This window comes from Gopherus flavomarginatus, unplaced genomic scaffold (genome assembly GCF_025201925.1).
Source record: "Gopherus flavomarginatus isolate rGopFla2 unplaced genomic scaffold, rGopFla2.mat.asm mat_scaffold_47_arrow_ctg1, whole genome shotgun sequence".
NCBI lineage: Eukaryota > Metazoa > Chordata > Testudines > Testudinidae > Gopherus > Gopherus flavomarginatus.
The window spans coordinates 3009907-3028175 of record NW_026115098.1 but is presented as its reverse complement, the minus strand read 5'-3'; the positions used below and the strand labels follow the sequence as shown (position 1 = coordinate 3028175).

Genomic DNA, 18269 nt, shown 5'->3' with positions numbered 1-18269 from the left:
CCTCCTCGAAGGTCACCGGCCCCTGAAAGAGCAGGTGTCCAATACTCAGTACCTGCTGACCCTCTCACAACCCCACTATTCACGGAACAGCAGCACCAGGGAAATGGAAGCTCCGGGAGGCACATGTTAACAGAGTCCCACCCCACCTTGCTTACAGCAGCCAGGAGGCATCAGAGGGTAGAAAGAGAGAACCTTTGTGTCTCCCATCTGGCAGACAGAAGCAGGGTCTTCACATTTATCACATAGCTACTAGCCAGAGCTTAATATAGGAGATGGGGCTGTCTCTGAACCCTGATAGTGGCTCCCTGGTAGGAATCCAAGCACTCTCCAAATAAAATATATGGAAGAAAGGGGAAGTCAATCATAAAGAATAGAAGTTAGAAGGTCAGAATTGTAGTGCCCATTAACAAAGGTTTAGAGAAAATAGAGCCTATCAAACTAACGGGATATCCTTATTGGATGAGATCAAAAGTTTGGTTGCAGCTAATAGTATTGATGTAATATACCTAAACTTCCGTAAGGGACATGACTTGATTAGCACAATATTTTTACTAAAAAAAGCTAGAATGGTACAAAATAAACACGGCATACATTAAATAGATTAAAAACTCTGATAGTAAATGGGGAACCATGATCGAGTGGATTTCTTTCTAGCAGGTTCCTGCGGGGATTGGTTCTTGGCCCTGTGCTATTTAACATTCTTATCCATGACTTAGAAGAGAGTACAAAATCATCACTGATAAAGTTTACAGTTGCCACAAAGATTGAGGTTGGTGGTAATTAATGAAATGTCAGTAGATTCAGGCTCCATCGCTGAGAGTCTGGGAAGTTGTCCCAGCCCTGGCTGGAGGGTTATTTCCTGTTCCACAAAGAGGGGAAGTTCCATTCCCAACTCCTGTGCCTTGAAATTAGGACCTATCTGACACTACACCCCCATATTCATCATAGTGGTATGATTATAATATGATTAGGACATAATTATGATCTATTTTGTAGAAGATGCATCATGTGTGGTGTCACTGGAAAAGTTCTGATTTGCTGAATATGATTATCCTATTTGTGTGCACATATCATGTTCGTATCTGAAGTTATGGATATTGACTCTGTATCTGTATTTCAAATGTGCTTACTCTGGGTAACACCCACAATGAGCCTTTCAGGTACAACAATGAAGAAGCCAGACAGTGCTGATGGCTCAACAAAGACAATGGACTGTGGAAGAGCTTAGCCTTCCTGTGAATGTTTCAGCCAGCCTATGAGTCACGGCTACTATGACTCAGCAGGGCCTGTGACCAGACCACATGACACTAAACTCCATTTTAGTAGCTGTATTTTTTCCACAAACTGGACTAGGAACTGAGTTTGCAACAAAAGGTTCCCACCATATGGAAAAGCTACATAAGGTGGGGTGTGACATCATCTCTTGGCCTCATTCTCCACACAAGAGAACTTCTGGAAACACCTGAGAAACAAAAACGGATGTGGGGGAAGTGCTGCTCCCAGGATCAAGAGATTTCTAGCTTGTGTATGGAAACTTGGGGGACTGCTTGTACCATCAGTCAGGGTGAGAAATTGCTAATTCAAATTCTATCCATCTAGTATGTTAGGCTTAGTCTGAGTTTTGGTTATTTGCTAAATAATCTGCTTTGATCTGTTTGTTATCACTTATAATCACTTAATCTATCTTTCTGCAGTTAATAAACTTGTTTGATGCTTTATCTTAACCAGCGTATTTTGAGTGAAGTGTCTGGGGAAAATCTCAGCTTGTTGTGCACATCTGTCCCATATCGAGGGGAAGGGGAACTACATTAATGAGCTTGTATTATAGAGATCCCTGTGCACTATAAGATGGTATCATTCTGGATTTATACTACAGCAAGTGTGCAAGGTTGGGGAGTGGGAAATTGGCTCTTGTCTTCTATCTGTCCTTGAGTGGCTTAGGTAACGCACTCAGGTAGCTTAGTTGGCTGCATGGCGCCACCTGCTGTTGTGTTGGGTGATAACAGGCCCTGGAGAGGCTGGCGAAACCTCCAGCAAAGCAGTGTGAGAAGGGCCAGCCCAGCGTGAGGGTTAGAGGACACAGCAGTTCCCAGAAGCTCCACAAACTGCCTCCTGGGGGTGACAACCCATCACGCCCTACACTACACAAGTCTCAGCAGGTTTGTCACATGCTGTCCCCTCCCTTTCTCCACCCGAGATATTTCCTACTTCCCACCACCTCTAGCAATTCCCACCCTCTTATGCATTTACTGCTCCTCAACCTCCAAGCAGAGCCCGCCACCCTGATAATCTCTTACCTGAGCCAGCTCCATTGCAGCCATTTCCTTGCCCCTGGGAGGACGAGATGATCTGCAGCGAAACATGGATGTTATTCTCTGGCCTGCCGGGGTGAAAAGGGCAAGGTGTGAGAATTCAGACTAGGCTTTTGTCCATTCCACAAGCCGATTCCCCCAGCTTTTCCCCTGCTAATGCACATTCTAGGTTCTAGCACACTGTGAAGCACAGAGTGACCTTATTCCAGTACAGGCCTAGCCCCCTCCCACCAGGGTGTAACCCTCTGACACATGGGGAAACCCTCCCAGTAACAGTCTCTCTCTTACACGTATCAAGTTTGCGGACAACACCAAGCTGGGAGGGGTTGTAAGTGCTTTGGAGGATTGGATTAAAATTCAAAATGATCTGGACAAACGGGAGAAATGATCTGAAGTAAATAGGATCAAATTCAGTAGAGACAAGTGCAAAGTACTCCACGTTGGAAGGAACAATCGGAGGCCAGAGAAGAGCAGAAACAAAGGAGTCACTTTGGGGAATTCTCCCTGTCATTGTCCCCAAGGCAGCTGTCTCAGGTTTACAAAGGTGTTTCATGTTCCAGCCTTTGTACAGTCTCTCCTGGGAGTGCCCCTTTCATGGACTGGGCCTAGTTTTAGTTTTTGGTAGTTAACAATCTTGGTTTATTGTTCATCTAACCAGTATGTGTGGATTGAAGTGTGTTGGAAACTCTGTTTGGGATAACAAGCTGGTGCATGTCATTTTCCGCTGATGAAATGACAGACTTCATATGAGCTTGGGTCGTTCAGTAGCGTGCTGGACAGTGCAAGATGCACATTTCTGGGGGAAAGTTGGGCACTTGAGAATTTGCTGGTTTTCTCCTGAGGTGTAATTCATGAGTGGCTGTCTAGCAGCACTCAATACTGTATAGCTGGGAGTGAGTTACATGCTGGAGACTGTGTGTTAGTTGGCCAAGAGGGGCTGTTCTCGCGGGAAAAAAGTGGAAAAGGCACCCCATGCTGGAGGACTGAGGTACAGCTATTTAACAGTCCAGATTGTACTCTGGGTAACATCACAGACACTCATTATGACAGAGCCTCTTACAACACAGAGAGAGTAAATCCATGTCCCAGAAATCGAAGACTCCAGACAGAGGGCAAGAGTCCCTGGCACTGCTTCTTGCTGACAGAGAGGTTCAGAGACAGTGCGAGAATCCTGGGGAAGCTGGGAACAGGAAGCATGGGCTGGCGGGGTTCGGTGGAGAAAGGGAACAGGAAGGGCAGGGATATTACTGAATCCAGGATCTTAGCAGTACTAGATGACAGGATAGCACATAGTGCAGCCCATTGGAAAACACAATCCCAACTATACATACAAAATGATGGGGTCTAAATTAGTTGTTTCCACTCAAGAGAGTGATCTTGGAGTCACTGTGGATAGTTCTCTGAAAACATCCACTCAATGTGCAGCAGCAGTGAAAAAAAGTGAACAATGTAGGAAATAATTAAGAAAGTGATAGATATGACAGAATATCTCATAGATCATATTTGTAAAAACAGCAAATAAATCCATGATACACCCACATCTTGAATACTGCATGCACATGTCACCCCATCTCAAAAATAGAAATATTGGAATTGGAAAAGGTTCAGAAAAGGGCAAGAAAAATGATTAGGGGTATGGGACAGTTATGCCAGACCTAACCCCCAGTTTCACTTGAGCAAACAGGAGATATTTGACACTGTGCAATACGGCTCCTGTGCTCTGTTCCCAAAGTGTTCTGCAGCAGAGGAGGGTCTCTGGTATTATGTGTGTCACTGGCCTATTGGGATGATGCTGAAACAGGACAGGGTACAGATGGCATTGTGGGGGTGGCGTGAACCTTCACTCTTCATTTCCCCTTCCAAGAACAGAAGGGACAGGAACCCTTACCCAGCGAGGTCACAGTCTCATAGTTCTCCTGCATGACATCCCAGTAGAGGGCTCTCTGAGTGGGGTCCAGCAGAGCCCACTCTTCCCTGGTGAAATACATAGCCATCTCCTTGAAGGTCACCAGCCCCTGAAAGAGTAAGAGTCCAACACTAAGGACTTGCTGCCCCACTCACAGCCCCACTATTTGTGGCAGAGAAGAGTGAATCAAATGGAAGCTCTGGGTGGATCATAGTCAGGAGAGTCCCACCTCGACCTGGCTCAGAGTATCCAGCAAATGCCAGGGTGAGGGGATGAAGAGAGAGCCCCTTATCTCTCCCAGCATATTCATCACCCCCCTACTAGCCACTGACTGATACAGGAGATGGAGCCCCTAGCAGGGTCCAGGGAGAGCTCGCTGGTAGGATGCCCAACACCCTCCTCATTGTGAGGAGTGGGATATGAAGGGAGAGGCAGCTCCAATAAGCCTGACTCATGGGTGTCCCCTTTATATCTCACAGCAGCTGATGGTTAATGAGGTCAGGCTCCAGCACTAGGAGTCTGGTCAGTTTGACTAGCTCCATGTAGGTGGGTTATTTTCTCTCTTCACAAATTAGGGCATTTCCACCTCCAAACCTCCTGGGTCTGTTCCTAGAATCTAGGCCACTTAGTAAATAACTCCCAGCAGGTCTGCCACACCCTGGCCTCCTCCTTTCCCCACGCTGTGAATTTCCTGCCCCGCTCCAACCTCCAAACCAGACTCTGCAAACCTTCCCACCTCTGGTGTATTTGCTCTCCCTTTCCTCCAGCAGGAACCCACCAGCAACCCCCCGATAATCTCTACCTGGACTGACTCCACTGCAGCCATTTCTCTTCCCTGTCCCACGCCAGGCTGGGATGAGCTGGAGCAAAACATTCTGCAGCCTGTCTGGGGGAGAAGGGCAGTTGTGGGCGTTTCAGAACCGGTTTTAGTTAATTTCACATCACAATTCCCCCAGGCCCTTTCCCTGCAGACAGACACCCTAGATTCTGTCATGCTGGGAAATGCTCAATCTGTTTATTACAATTTAGACCTGGCCCCTCCTGCCAGGCTAAGTCCACAGACACATTTTTAACCTCCCTTCTCTCTCCCCTCACCCCTTCTCTGAACACAAGGCTAGATAAGAGCAGAACCAAAGGAGTCACTGTGGGGGATTCCCTCAGACACTGACCCCACGGCAGCCACACCCCAGCAGGGGGAATATGGAGTCAGGAACTGGCTTTTGCTCTGTCTGATCCTTGTTTTGTTCACTGGAAAGTGGTTCTGCCCCAGGATGCAGCAATACATGTGTCTGGGTGGACTAGAGAGCTGGAAATCTCTCCCCCACATTCATTTCTCCCACTGCCCCTTTCAGTCTCTCCTTCCCCTGTCCTCTCTCCCTGCCCCTCTGGCTGGGACAGTCCCATTCCTGGGGGCTTTGCTCTCCAATGGCTGGATTTCCTCCTGGCAACCGCTAATGGGAGGAGAAATGAGGTGGTGGTGTTTGTGCAGAGTCACTTTCTTGCCAGACCCTAGGACATTCCCTGAGGTCTTTCAGTTACCTGGAGACTCTGGCTCAGAATTTAGTAGTAACAGGGCCCAGGACTGCCCTAGGGGGCTAGGACCAGCTGCAGAAAGTCATCCCCTGGGCCGGGCAGAGAAGAAGCTTTAATTAAGGTCACTTCCCAGCACAGAGCCCCACTGGGGGAGCAGCAGCTGCCAAGCCTGGTCTCCCAGATCACAATGGAGGCTGCAGCATCTGACCCAGGAAGCTGAACCCCAATATCCTGAGCAGAGAGGGACGGAGTGTATGAGCAGCTTCCCTCCTTTAGCTCTCTGGGGAGAGCAGCTAATGGGAGCCCCTCCTCACAGGGAGAATGGCTGATCTCATTTGACCCACTGTCCATCTGGAATCACTCCTTGTCTTTCCATACAGTGACTCTGGATTAACAACGGTCTCAATGACACCGGATTTCAGAAAGAATGAGTTCAGAACGCTGTGGAAAAGACCATCGTGTGGCAGTGCTGACTCCCTTCCCACCTCCCTCACCCCCGCAGATCTAGGACAAGGACTGGGGGCAAAAATTTTCCAAACGGAACCGAAAGTTCCTGCAGTTTTCAAAAGAGGAGAAAAGTAAATTCTGTGAATTCACACTAACAGTGTTTGCTAAGTGGACAGAAAGTTATCACAGTGACAGGGCACGTGACTGGGGAATGGACTTGGTGACCTGGTGACCAGGAGCCAGGACTCTGGTACAAGTTGACCAGAGAGAAGGATTATGGTTAGCAGCAGCCCCCAGACACCCCCTAGTACCCAGAGCCCAGACCCCCCAGCCAGGGGCCCCAGACACCCCCCAGCCAGGATCCCATCAGATATTCCCTGGGATGCAGCCCCCAGAGTCCCTGGCCAGGGACCCCAGATACCCCTCAAAGCCCCACCGGCCAGAGAACCCCCACCACACCATGATTGCCAGGTTGGGAATCCCAAAGGGTTCCCCCCACCAAGAGCCCCCAGCAGCCAGGGACCCCCTCAAGGGACCCACCCCCACCCTGGGAACTCAGTCCCTCACTGCCTGCCTAGGAACTTCCCCACCCTCCAGAACGATCTACCCTGACATTTGCCTGGGACCCCCTCCTCTGCCCAGTGTGACCCCCTGATGCTTTACAGTGCGACCCATCACTCTGCTTCCCTGGCATGCCCTCACCTAGTGCCAGGGATCCCCTCCCCCAGCTCTGTGCACTGGGCATGGCAACAAAACCAGGAACCAGCGGGGGAAGCACAGACAGAGCCCCTGGCACAGAACCAGGCTCCCTCTAACCCTCTGTCCCGCCTCCCCAAGAGACACCCACCCCCACTGTTCTGCAGCCACCAGGCCCAAAGCGATACCCACCTCCAGGACCCATAGCCTCAGGGATGGGCACATCAGAACCACCACCCCCGAAAACCCCAAACCTCCACAACCCACCAACCTGACTAGGGTACCCCCTGCCCAGCCACCCAGAGGCCTCCCCCTACCACAATGCCCCTTCAGCTGCAATCTCCCCACACAGACACCTTCCCTGCCCCTGCAAGTGTTACCTCACAGAGTGTGAGAAGTGGCTAGAAAGTTAACACCACCTCCTGCTGGCCAGTCACACAGGCAGAGGGAGCCTTGGGAGTGCTTCTTTAACAGGAGAATGGAAGGCCTGGAGGGCAAGAAAGATCCACGGGCTGTCACTAGCAAATAATGGCCACCATGGATCCACCCCAGAGGCGGCTGCATCTTAGCACATTGGGAAACAACCCATCATATTCAATTAGAAATAAAACAACTAGAGAGAAGTGGGGCAAATGTTTGGGGTATTTTATATCAATCTTTGAGACATGCAGAGAGAACCCTGTCACAAACGACATTTGATAACATGAGAGAAAACCACCAAGATCGGAGGGGATTTGATGTTGCTATTAAATAACTAGTGGAAAAGGGGGACTGTTGGACTGGATTTTATATGACTGTCCAATACATAAACAGAATGTGATGGCCCCCCCCGGCCACGGGGCAACCATTCACGTGAGCAGCTCAGAGCCCTTTGAGGAGCTGATTTAAGGGCAGGGTGGGGGAGCTGGAAGGCTCCCTGGACAATGGAAGGGGGCCGCAGGGGAATTGGGAAATGGGGTCTGGGCAGTCTCCATGGGGGATGTGCTCCACCCTTCCCTTCCCTGCCCTGGTAGAGAACGGGAACCTCATCCCATCCCACTCCAGTGGGAGCCATGTTCTGGGGAATGACCCAGGGCAACAATTTCCCACCCAAACAAGGACAAATCGCTGCAGATAAAATGGGTGGGAAAATCCACCCCCCATCAGAGAGATTTTAAATTGGCATTTGAGAAGTATGGAGAGAAAAGGGAAAATCAGAGGCAATTAGAGAGGTGATCATTGAGGGGGGCGGGAGGAAAACCTCCCTGGATTTTATAGCCACGTGTGATAATGACAGAGAAAAGGGGAAATCTTGAGAGAATGTGTGTGTGGGAGGAAGTGGCAAAAACAGGGACGGGATCCAGTTAACTCACCTCCCTCCCACCCCGGGAATGTCCTGGCTGCACAGAGACAGATCTACACCCCCACCCCAGTGACCTCCCCCACCTGCAACTCCGGCTTCTCCTCCCCCCTCGACACCTCCGCCCTCAAACCAAAGGGGGGGGCTCTGCCAGCGCCTCCCCCTGAGCTCAACTCCTGCTCCTCCCCCCAGCCCGGATTGTGCCCTTTAGCCCCCCACGAACCCTGCCTCCAGCTGCCTGACCCCCCCTGCCCATCAATTTCCTGCTCTGCGCCCGCCCCTCCCACGCTCCCTGTCACTCCCCCGCCCCGCTCCAGCCCCGCCCCCAGCGCCCGGCGGAACGTTACTGCTGGTCCGGGCAGGGGGAAGGGCAGCGGCTTCAGCGGCTGTTACTGGGCATGCGCAGTGCCCGGAAGTAGCACATTGCTATGGGGAGGGATTTAATACACCGCCCCCCCCGCCTGGCCCGGGGTCTGCCTCTCCCCCCCCACACGGCGGCCGGGCCCCGGCCCCCCCATCCCAGCGGGGCGGGCGGACGGATCCTCCTGCAGCTCCACTGGGGCCGAGGCGCCTTCAAGGCTTCTCCCAGGCTCCCTGGGGCAGAGTCACTTTCCTGCCCCCCAGCGCCTCTCATTCCCCGGGGGCTCCGGGTCACAATGTCCCACCGCCCTTCCCCCGCCTGCAGCTCCGGCTTCTCCCTTCCCGCCCCCGCCAGCCACACCAAGGGGAACCCCCGGGCCCCAGTCTCTGTCCCCACCTGGATCCCAGCGGGGCCGTGGGCAGATCCTGGCTGCAGCTGAGACCAGCGGCTCCACTCCCGCTCGGGCAGCTCCAGCGCTGCTGGCAACACGTGGAGAACCAGGAAGCAGCTGTTCAGCCCGGGCTCTGCGTCACAATGTGCCAGAGCCCCGCCCCCAGGAGCTGCCCTGCCCATGGGCTGTGCCAGAGCCCCGCCCCCAGGAGCTGCCCCGCCCCCGGGCTGTGCCAGAGCCCCGCCCCCAGGAGCTGTCCCACCCCCGGGCTGTGCCAGAGCCCCGCCCCCAGGAGCTGCCCTGCCCGTGGGCTGTGCCAGAACCCCGCCCCCAGGAGCTGCCCTGCCCATGGGCAGTGCCAGAGCCCCGCCCCCAGGAGCTGCTCCGCCCCCGCTCCGTGCTGCAGCCCCGCCCACAGGAGCTGCCCCGCCACTGCTCTGTGCTGGAGCCCCGCCCCGAGGAGCTGCCCCGCCCCCGAGCTGAGCCAGAGCCCCGCCCCCAGGAGCTGCCCGCACCTGGGATGTGTCAGAGCCCCGCCCCCTGGAATTTCCCCATGTTGGGTCTCTGAGCTTTGTTCTCCTGCCACCTTCTTCCCAGCACCCCCTGCTCCCTTCCTGTGTCTGCAAACACCCCCCCACCCCCGGGGCCGGCTGCAGGGCTCGCTGAGGTTGACTCCAGTGGCTGAAGTTGCCTCCATCTCTGCTTCACCTGGAGGGGGAGAGACAAAGAGAGGAGATGATCCCAGGGTGTGAAACCAGAATCAGGGGGCAAGGAAAGAAGGACTGTTTGGAAAGGTGGGGTTTTTTTGTGGGGGGGGGTGAGCCAGAGGGATTCAGAAGAAGTTGGGCAGCAGAGGCTCAGGGAAATTGAGGGGAACCTCCTGGGTGTCTCAGCGTTGCCCAGGGTTTGTACAGCACCTTGCATAATATGGGGTCTGAACTCAGTCATGGTCTGTGCAGCACCTGGGAGCCCTGATGTCTGTTTCCTGATCACAGGCTCTGGGAATGGAGAGAGGGAAACCTCAGCACCTGAAGGTTAATGCAGCCCTGTGTGCAACCCCTGCTAGGGTGATCCGACAGCAAATGTGAAAAATTGGGATGGGGGTGGGGTTAATAGGCACCTATATAAGAAAAAGACCCAAAAATCGGGACATCTAGTCATGCTAGTCCCTGCTGTTCTCATAAGGGGTCGGCTTAGAGAGGGTTTGGCTACACTTGCAGCTGTCCAGCGCTGGGAGTTAAAGCTGTCTTCCTACAGCTGTTTAGGGAAAGCGCTGCAGTGTGGACACACTGACAGCTACCAGCACTCTGTCATGGCCACATTTGCAGCGCTGTTGGGAGTGGTGCATTATGGGCAGCTATCCCAGCATTCAAGTGGCTGCAATGTGCTTTTCAAAAGAGGAGGGTGGGGTGGAGTGTGACACGGAGCGTGGGGGAGACAGAGCGAGTGGATTTTTGGAGCTGACACTGTGTCAGCTCCCTGCCTGGCAAGTTCAAGCCTCCTCCCCCACCCCTCTCTCATTCACTAAATGCAAATAGCCGCCTTTGTTCTTTTCCTCACAGACTTCTGGTGTGGGAAGAGTGCAGAGCTTTTGCCCAGAGTGGAGGCAGGAAATGAAAGGAACAGGAAGGGATCCTGCCAGCAGTGGAGTTAGACAGTGTAGGGAGGGGACCCCAGAAGTTGGGGTGGGGCAGTGGTTTGGGGGGAGATGAGGGAAGGATCCCAGCAGTGCGGGAAGTTGACAACCTGGAGAGCACAGGCCTGGAATGGGGACCTGGAAGAGTGAATGTGTCCCTCTAAACCCATCAACTGCAGACTAGGCAGGCTTGGAAGAATTGTGTATTTGTTGGTAAATGTCAATTTCTGTGTAAACACACAACCCAATGGCAAAATATTTCCATCAATAATCATCAAAATTGACAGATGGGCAAAGTAAGAAACATGCTGCTTGAGAACTTATCATGTTGTAGGAGCAGCAGTGATCTGTATGCTCTGTATAACCTGTATGCTCAAAAGGTCTGTTAAACTCCCCCAGCTTGTGTCCTTTCCCGCTTTGAATGCCTGTGAAGTGGCTTTCCCACTCTCCTTTGTACCTCCAGTGAATGCCCTTCACCCGGCCCATCTGGCCAGTGGTTCGCTGTGTTACATTCTATTGCACCTCAGGGAGACTGATCTTCATCGCACCGTCCATCGCTGCGCTGTGGGACACTTACCTTAAAGGATCCTGACATCTCCACTGCCAGGCCTGTCCTGGGAGCGTGAGTATGAGTGTGACACCCTCTCCCATCCCTTCTTTTGAGCTTAGCTATCAAGCTAATAAATGTGCTGCTTTCTGCCAGACTCTGGGGGGGAGGGGCATTATTAGTCCTCTCTAAGCTTACTAACTGACCCAATTTTGGGTAACACAAGCAACATTGTTTGATCTGTTATTGTACCAAAGGGGGAGATGGTTGTCTATAAAGGAGGGTGAAGACTAAATGCCTCTGATGAGAATGGGATTTGAACCCATGCAGGCAGAGCATAATGGGGTAACAGTCCATCACCTTAACCACTCGGTCACCTCATCTGAGCTGTCAAAAAACGGACAGGAGGAGAAATCTAAGGCCGGCAGAGATAGGGACACTAAGGAGTTTTTAAATACTAAGCGAAAGCAGGGTCTGAATGAGCTCCCCTCTCTCACCTAGTGAGGAGCTGGGGAAAGACTTCCGGAACAGACCGTGTTTGCATAGACACACCTACTCTGCCTAGCTATGCAGCATGATGGGGCAGCTTCCCCAAAATGACCAGTTTGGGATGGTCTTGGGTTACAAATGACTTTAGGATTGAGTGGAATGAAATGTTATTCTCCTTCCTGTATGAGTGAAGGGCAGCAGAACATACCTAGTCCGTCCTGATGGAGGGGTAGGTGAGTGAGGAATAGCTTTTATTGGACTGCAGAGAAGTGATTGAGGACGTCACCCTAAACCAGTGGTCCCCAAACATTTCACATTGTGCCCTCTTAGCCATGGCTGTGGCCCCTCGGAAGCCACGGTCAAGAACCGGGGCTGGGAGGAGTGGGGCTGTTGCTTGCTGGGGTGAGGGGTGCGGACAGGGGTAAAGGGGTCGACGCCGGGCTGGGAGACAGAGTCTCAGGCTGAGGGTGGGGTTGGGGAATAGCTGTGGCAGAGTGGTGCTCCCTCCCTGCCCTCTATGTGGGCTGGCTCAGGTCCTGAGGTGCCCCTATGAATGTTCCTCTGTGTCCCCCTAGGAGTCGCACCCCACATTATGTGGACCACTGAACCCTACTCGCTAAGCCGGGGCTAGTGATGCCAAACCCCCGGGAAAGGGAGAACAAGTGTGGGGGCCCCAGCACCAGAACCATGCCCCTACCTTCTGTCTGTGGCTCTACCCCCTTCCACCCATGGCCCCATCCACTGTCACTTCTGTTCCACCCCTTCCCCCACCAGCCCCACCCTATCACTCCTTTACCCCTGCCCCGCTGTGGCCCTGAGACCAGAGAAGCTCTGTGCCCCTGCTGCAGCCCCCGGGCTGTAGCAGGGAGTGGGAGCTCCTCCAGCCCTGGGGCTGACATAGGGGAGACTTTTCCAGGGGGACCTAACTTGGCCAGGGCCCCTGATCATGGGCCCCACTGTCCCCTTGGCAGTGCAAGGTTTGGGGAGGCTGAGCCCCCTTGTCATAAACAGATAGCTAAGGGTTAATGTTCTTTTACCTATAAAGGGGTAACACCAGTAACCTAAAACACCTGACCAGAGGACCAATCAGGAAACAAGACTTTTTCAAATCTGGGTGGAGGGAAGTTTGTGTGTGAGTTCTTTGTTCTTTGTCTTGTGTCTGTGGCGTCTCGGCTATGAGAGTGATTTTTCTATCTCCTGCCTTTCTAATCTTCTGTTTCCAAGTTGTAAGTACAAAGATAATAAGACAATAAGTTTATATTGGTTTTTTTTGTATTTACATGTGTGTAGTTGCTGGAATGTTTAAATTGTATTCTTTTTGGATAAGGCTGTTTATTCATTTTTTTCTTTTAAGCAAATAACCCTGTATTTGTCACCTTAATACAGAGAGACCATTTTTATGTCCTTTTCTTTCTTGTTATATAAAGCTTTCTTTTTAAGACCTGTTGGATTTTTTCTTTAGTGGGGACTCCAGGGAATTGAGTCTGCAGCTCACCAGGGAATTGGTGGGAGGAAGAAGTCAGGGGGAAAATCTCGTTGTGTTAGATTTACTAGCCTGACTTTGCATACCCTCTGGGTAAGGGGGAAGAGAGATTAGCTATCTTGGTACTTCTATTTCCAGGACTGGAAACAGGGAGGGGGGAGTCCCTCTGTTTCGATTCACGGAGCTTGCTTCTGTATATCTCTCCAGGAACCCAGGGAGGGAACACCTGGAGGGGAGGAGGGGGAAGGGAAATGGTTTATTCCCCTTTGTTGTGAGACTCAAGGCATCTGAGTCTGGGGGTCCCCCGGGGAAGGTTTTGGGGAGACCACAGCGAGCCAGGCACTGTATAAATCCCTGGCTGGTGGCAGCTTTACCAGGTCCAAGCTGGTAACTAAGCTTGGAGGTTTTCATGCTAACACCCATATTTTGGACGCTAAGGTCCAAATCTGGGAAAAAATGTTATGACGCCCCTCCCCCCTGAGCCTCCATTACGAGCCGCCCAGGCTACCACTGCTCAGTGTGTGGCCAGTCTCTGTGTTTTCTGCTGCTCGTTCTGGGGAGCCTGGCCGGCCTTAGGGGTGGTGCCCCCCGATAGCCGCCCAGGGCTCCAGGGGTCAAAGGGCACCGTGTGGCAGTGCAAAGGTGCTCACTGCTCTCCCCTGCCCCAATGCTCCTCCATGGGTCCATAGAGGTTTGAGGGGAGTAAGGAGCAACCCTATGTGCTCCATGCGTCCTGGTCACTTTTCCCACTTGGGCTGTGCTGTGAGGGGAGCATCAGAAGCTGCTGCTCTCTGCCCTCCCGCTATGCAGCCCGGCTGAGGAAAGTGACCTGGATGCAGGGAGCTCGGATGATCTCACTTCTTGCCCCCACATCCCACAGCCCCTAGGGGTGCCCAGATGAGCAGCGTTCCAGGGAGGAGTGGGGGGCAGCAATGCCAGCTGCTCCATGCACACAGGTCAGTCTCCCCATGTGGGTGAAGGAGGGGGTGCAAGGGTTTCTGTGATGCCTATTCTATCAATATCGTCACTCAATACCAGGCACTCAAATTCACCAGTCTTAGTACTTAGACGTTTAGCGTTTGTATTTAAGCACTTCTAAAATGTGTCCCATTTTAGCTGTCTGTTATTACATGATGTAATTGAGGGAGACTCTTTCATTTCACTGTTTCTCATCAGAACCTACCTGTACATTATCATCTTCCATCCTCTCCACCTTACTAGGCTATAGAGAATCCCTGTGAATAGTTCCTCTCCTAACGGATGTCTCTGTCTGAACCCTGTGCTCCTCAGCGCCTGTCGGCTTTCCCCAGCTCTGAGGCTGTGTCTACACCGCGCACCTTACCACGGTGCAGCTGTGCCACTCTAACCATGCCATTGTAAGGTGCGCTGTGTGGCCGTCCTTATCGCTGAGAGAGAGCTTCCCCGGCAACAAAGCCAAACTACCTCCAATGAGGGGCAGGAGCTTTGTCACCGGGAGCACAGCTCCACCTATGATGCGCTGTTCACACTGCCGCTTTTCATGGCTCAAATTTTGGCATTCGGGGAGTGTTTTTTCTCACCGCAGAGAGACAAAATTTTTAGCAACAAAAGCCGAAATTAAAAAAAACTCCTCTGCAACCTATTTAATTTTACCTTTATACAACCTTTATACTGCCTCCAGTTCTGGTATCCTCATTTGAAAAAGATGTTGTGAAATTGGAGCTAGGGCAGCAAAGAGCCACCAAATGTTCTGAGGGCTGGAGAAAAATGCCTTCCAGTGAGCTATTGAAAGAGCTCAACCTGTTTAGCTTATCAAAAGAAGATTGAAAGGTGATTTCATTGAAATGTTGAAGGGCCTTAATGGAGAGAAAAGATTGGGTATTTACGGGCTCTTGAATGGAGCAGAGAAAGGCATAACAAGACCCAATGGCTGGAAAGTGAAAAGAGACAAATTCATATTACAACTGAGGCACAATAGTCAACAGCGAGGATGATTCACCACAGGAGCAAGCTACCAAGGAAAGTGGTGGGTTCACCATCTCCTGATGTCATTTAATGAAGACTAGATGCCTTTCTGGAATGTGTTTGCCCCCAAAGTAGCTGTTATGTCATACAGGAGGCCTGTGATATGCAGGTTAGATGCTCTAATGGTGTCTTCTGACCATGAAGTCGACTAATTTCTGAAAAACTGAGTGTAGCATTGGGAGCAGTGTCTGATGTTTTCCTGTCTAGCCGGCTTGCTGCCTAGAACGAACGCTCCTTGAGTGGGGTGATCCACAGGTAGTAGCTCAAACCTCCAAAGTGCCTGGCCAGGGGCAGGACATTAGCCCAGCAAGGGAGGGGTGTGGCAGTGACATCACAAAGGCCTTTTGCAGGACCTCAGACTATTGGTCAAAGGTGGTGGGGAGGTGGTGACCTCACAGAGAGATGCTGACATCAGCCAGGCAGGACAGGGGCGAGGGGCCAGGGTAACCTCAGAGACCTCTGTGGCTTTGCTTCAGCACGTTTCCTTCTCCAGGTCTCTCTTTGAGGACTGAGAGATTATTTGGGGTCATGGACGTGAGCGCCAGGAGGAACCTCTTTCGAGTTTCCTCCTTCCCTTGTAGTGATTTTACTAGAAAACAGCCGTCCCTGTTTAGAAGGTAAGAGCCTCCTGGAGGTTTGAAACCTGTTCAGTCTGATCTATCTGGTGACAAGTGAATTCTAGGCATGGAAAATACGAGCTTAAGGAGGCAGAATTTTATTGCGCACCTGGGATTTTGTCCCTTAGAATCGCTGGGGACATTAGGGTTTGTCCTTTTTGTTTCACCTCTTCCTCCATCCCTCCCTCCTCTTCTTCTCTTGCTTCTATTGTCCTTTCTCCTGTTCCCTTCCCAACAACAGGACGGAGGTGTGTGTGTGTGTGTTGCAGGGAAGTCCTCTGCAGCTCCCACTATGGAAGGTCCACCCAAAAATGTGGGACTGAAATAGTGCTCGGGCAGTGATCCCCACCGGTGACCTGGGCCATCCTTTGGGCTCTCTGGTGAGAACCCTCAGAATCCCGTCCTCCGTCTCTACCCTGATTGGTTGAGCAGGGGGATATTGACAGGGAGGAGACTCAGGTCCTTGTTGTTCTCTTTTAAGATCAAGTAAATAAGTCAGAACCAGTTCTATCTTTGATTAATTTTGCTGCTTCTCTGCATTAATTGTCTCTGAGCAGTTGATGATTCCCTCTAACATTGCAGTTCTCCTCAAATACTTGCTGAATAATTACTGTCACTGTTGTTGGTCTGGAGCTCATCTGAGAGCACAGTATTCAGGTCATTCAATGTCTGAAATTCAAGATCCGATGGTTTGTTTGAAAATCAGGGCTCTTCGGTCCTATGCCCAACACTGCCTCTGAGGGGCTGTGTGACCTAAGACAAGTCAATTCTCCTTTCTCAGCCTGAGCTTCTCCCTCTTTCAAGTAGGGATAATAATGATCCGCTCTTACCTACCTCATGGTGGGTGAAGGATGGGGATCCATTTGGGAGTGTCACTAGAAGTAGTGCATAATATGAAGTTTCCCAGATTATGACATAATAGATTAGCTGAAATCGTCTATTTTATTTGTTTTTTTTTATTTTGAAATTGTTAATAGTAGCAACGACTTAGCTCAGATTGAAGCATCTTATCTAATGGTTGAGATGTAAGTGTCTCCTCTTTGTGTGCGAGGAGACAATTTAACACACTCTGACAAAGAGGAGATGCTTTTGTTTTGCAACAAAATATTTTTGCAAAGATCTTTCATCCCACTTGTTATGATTCTGAGAAACAAACTGGTTTAGTCTAAATGGGATTTTCAGACAGAAACGGTTTGAATGAAATTTTCCCACCATCTCGATTCCTGGGCTCTGGGGTGTTTTCATCTGTTAGAACAGGAGTCAGAACTGGTTGCTTCTCTTTCTGGCTCTGCCATCGCCTTGTTGTGTAGGCCTTGGGTAGGTCACTTCCCTTCTCCCATCTGTCCAATCAGAACAGGAACAGTTCTCGAACTATGGGCAGTTTAGAGCCCAAGTGAGATAAGGGGTATTAAAGCCCTCTGTGAAGGAGAAAGGGGAGTTTCACAGTGTTTAGCACCAAGGAATTCTAAAGTTTGCTAAAATGTCTAGTCTGTGGAAACAAGAAATGGTCCGGGCCAAACCTATTAACCACTGCCTTTTTAAAGCCCATTCAAAGATGTGAGTCCCTATCTTTTAGGTACCTGTGGTTCTTTGCCAGCAGCAGAGAAGAGGTTCCTGCCTCCGTTTTTGTGGCCTTAACAAACCAGGTGTTGTGCCCCAGTTCTCGTCTGAGACCCCTGAAAAAGAACATCTTCCCATCCATGAACAAGACAGGACCTATCTTTCAAAGGGGAACAAAAAGACCTCTGGGACTTACAGACTAGCTAGCCTGACTGCCATAGCTGGAGAGATCCTGCAATACATTCTTAAACACTCAGTTTGTCAGCAGCACCTACAGGATGATTTGGTTCTTATGACTAGTGAGCGTGGAATTGTCAAGAACAAATCATTCCAAACCAATCCTCTTTCCTTCTTTGGCAGGGTTCTGGGCCTGGTAGAGGTGAGTAAACAATAGATGGGATCTAGCTTGGTGTTACTAAGGCTTTTGACACAGTCCCATAGGACATTCTCAGAAGCAAACGAGGGAAATGCAGTCCAGCTGCAATCAGTGTAATGTGGGTGCAGAGCTGGTTGAAAGCCAAGACTCCAGGAGCCCTTCTCCATGTTTAGCTGCCCAACGGGGAGGGTAAACCTAGTGGGTCTGGCAGGGATCAGTCCGGTGTCAGGTACTATTCTATATTTTCATGAATGATTTGGAAAATGGAGTGGAGAGCATGCTCCTAAAGTTTACAACTGACACCAAGCACTTTGGAGCACAGGATTGAAATTCAAAACACCCTTAACAAATTGGAGACTTGGTCTTCTTGAGCCAAACTCCATGGTTAGGGCTCTCTCTCTACACTGGGCTGAAGTGAAACCCCAGAGCCAAGCACTCCTCCTGGGCAGTGAGCTCCGACCTTGAATGGTCAGATGCTGCTTAGCACTGTCAGAGCAGCTTTTGCTGGGGGATTCTCCCAGCACTTTCCAATAGCGGGAAGGTATGAAATCCCCATTTGACTGCTGGGGACA

The 18269-nt window shown here is 51.2% G+C and overlaps 1 non-coding gene across 1 annotated transcript; it reads right to left on the bottom strand.

The window, feature by feature from the left end:
- Positions 1-11469: 11469 nt before the first annotated feature.
- On the bottom strand, positions 11470-11551 carry TRNAN-GUU (transfer RNA asparagine (anticodon GUU)). The gene has a single exon. It is a non-coding gene; the product is annotated as a tRNA-Asn (tRNA).
- Positions 11552-18269: the final 6718 nt, after the last annotated feature.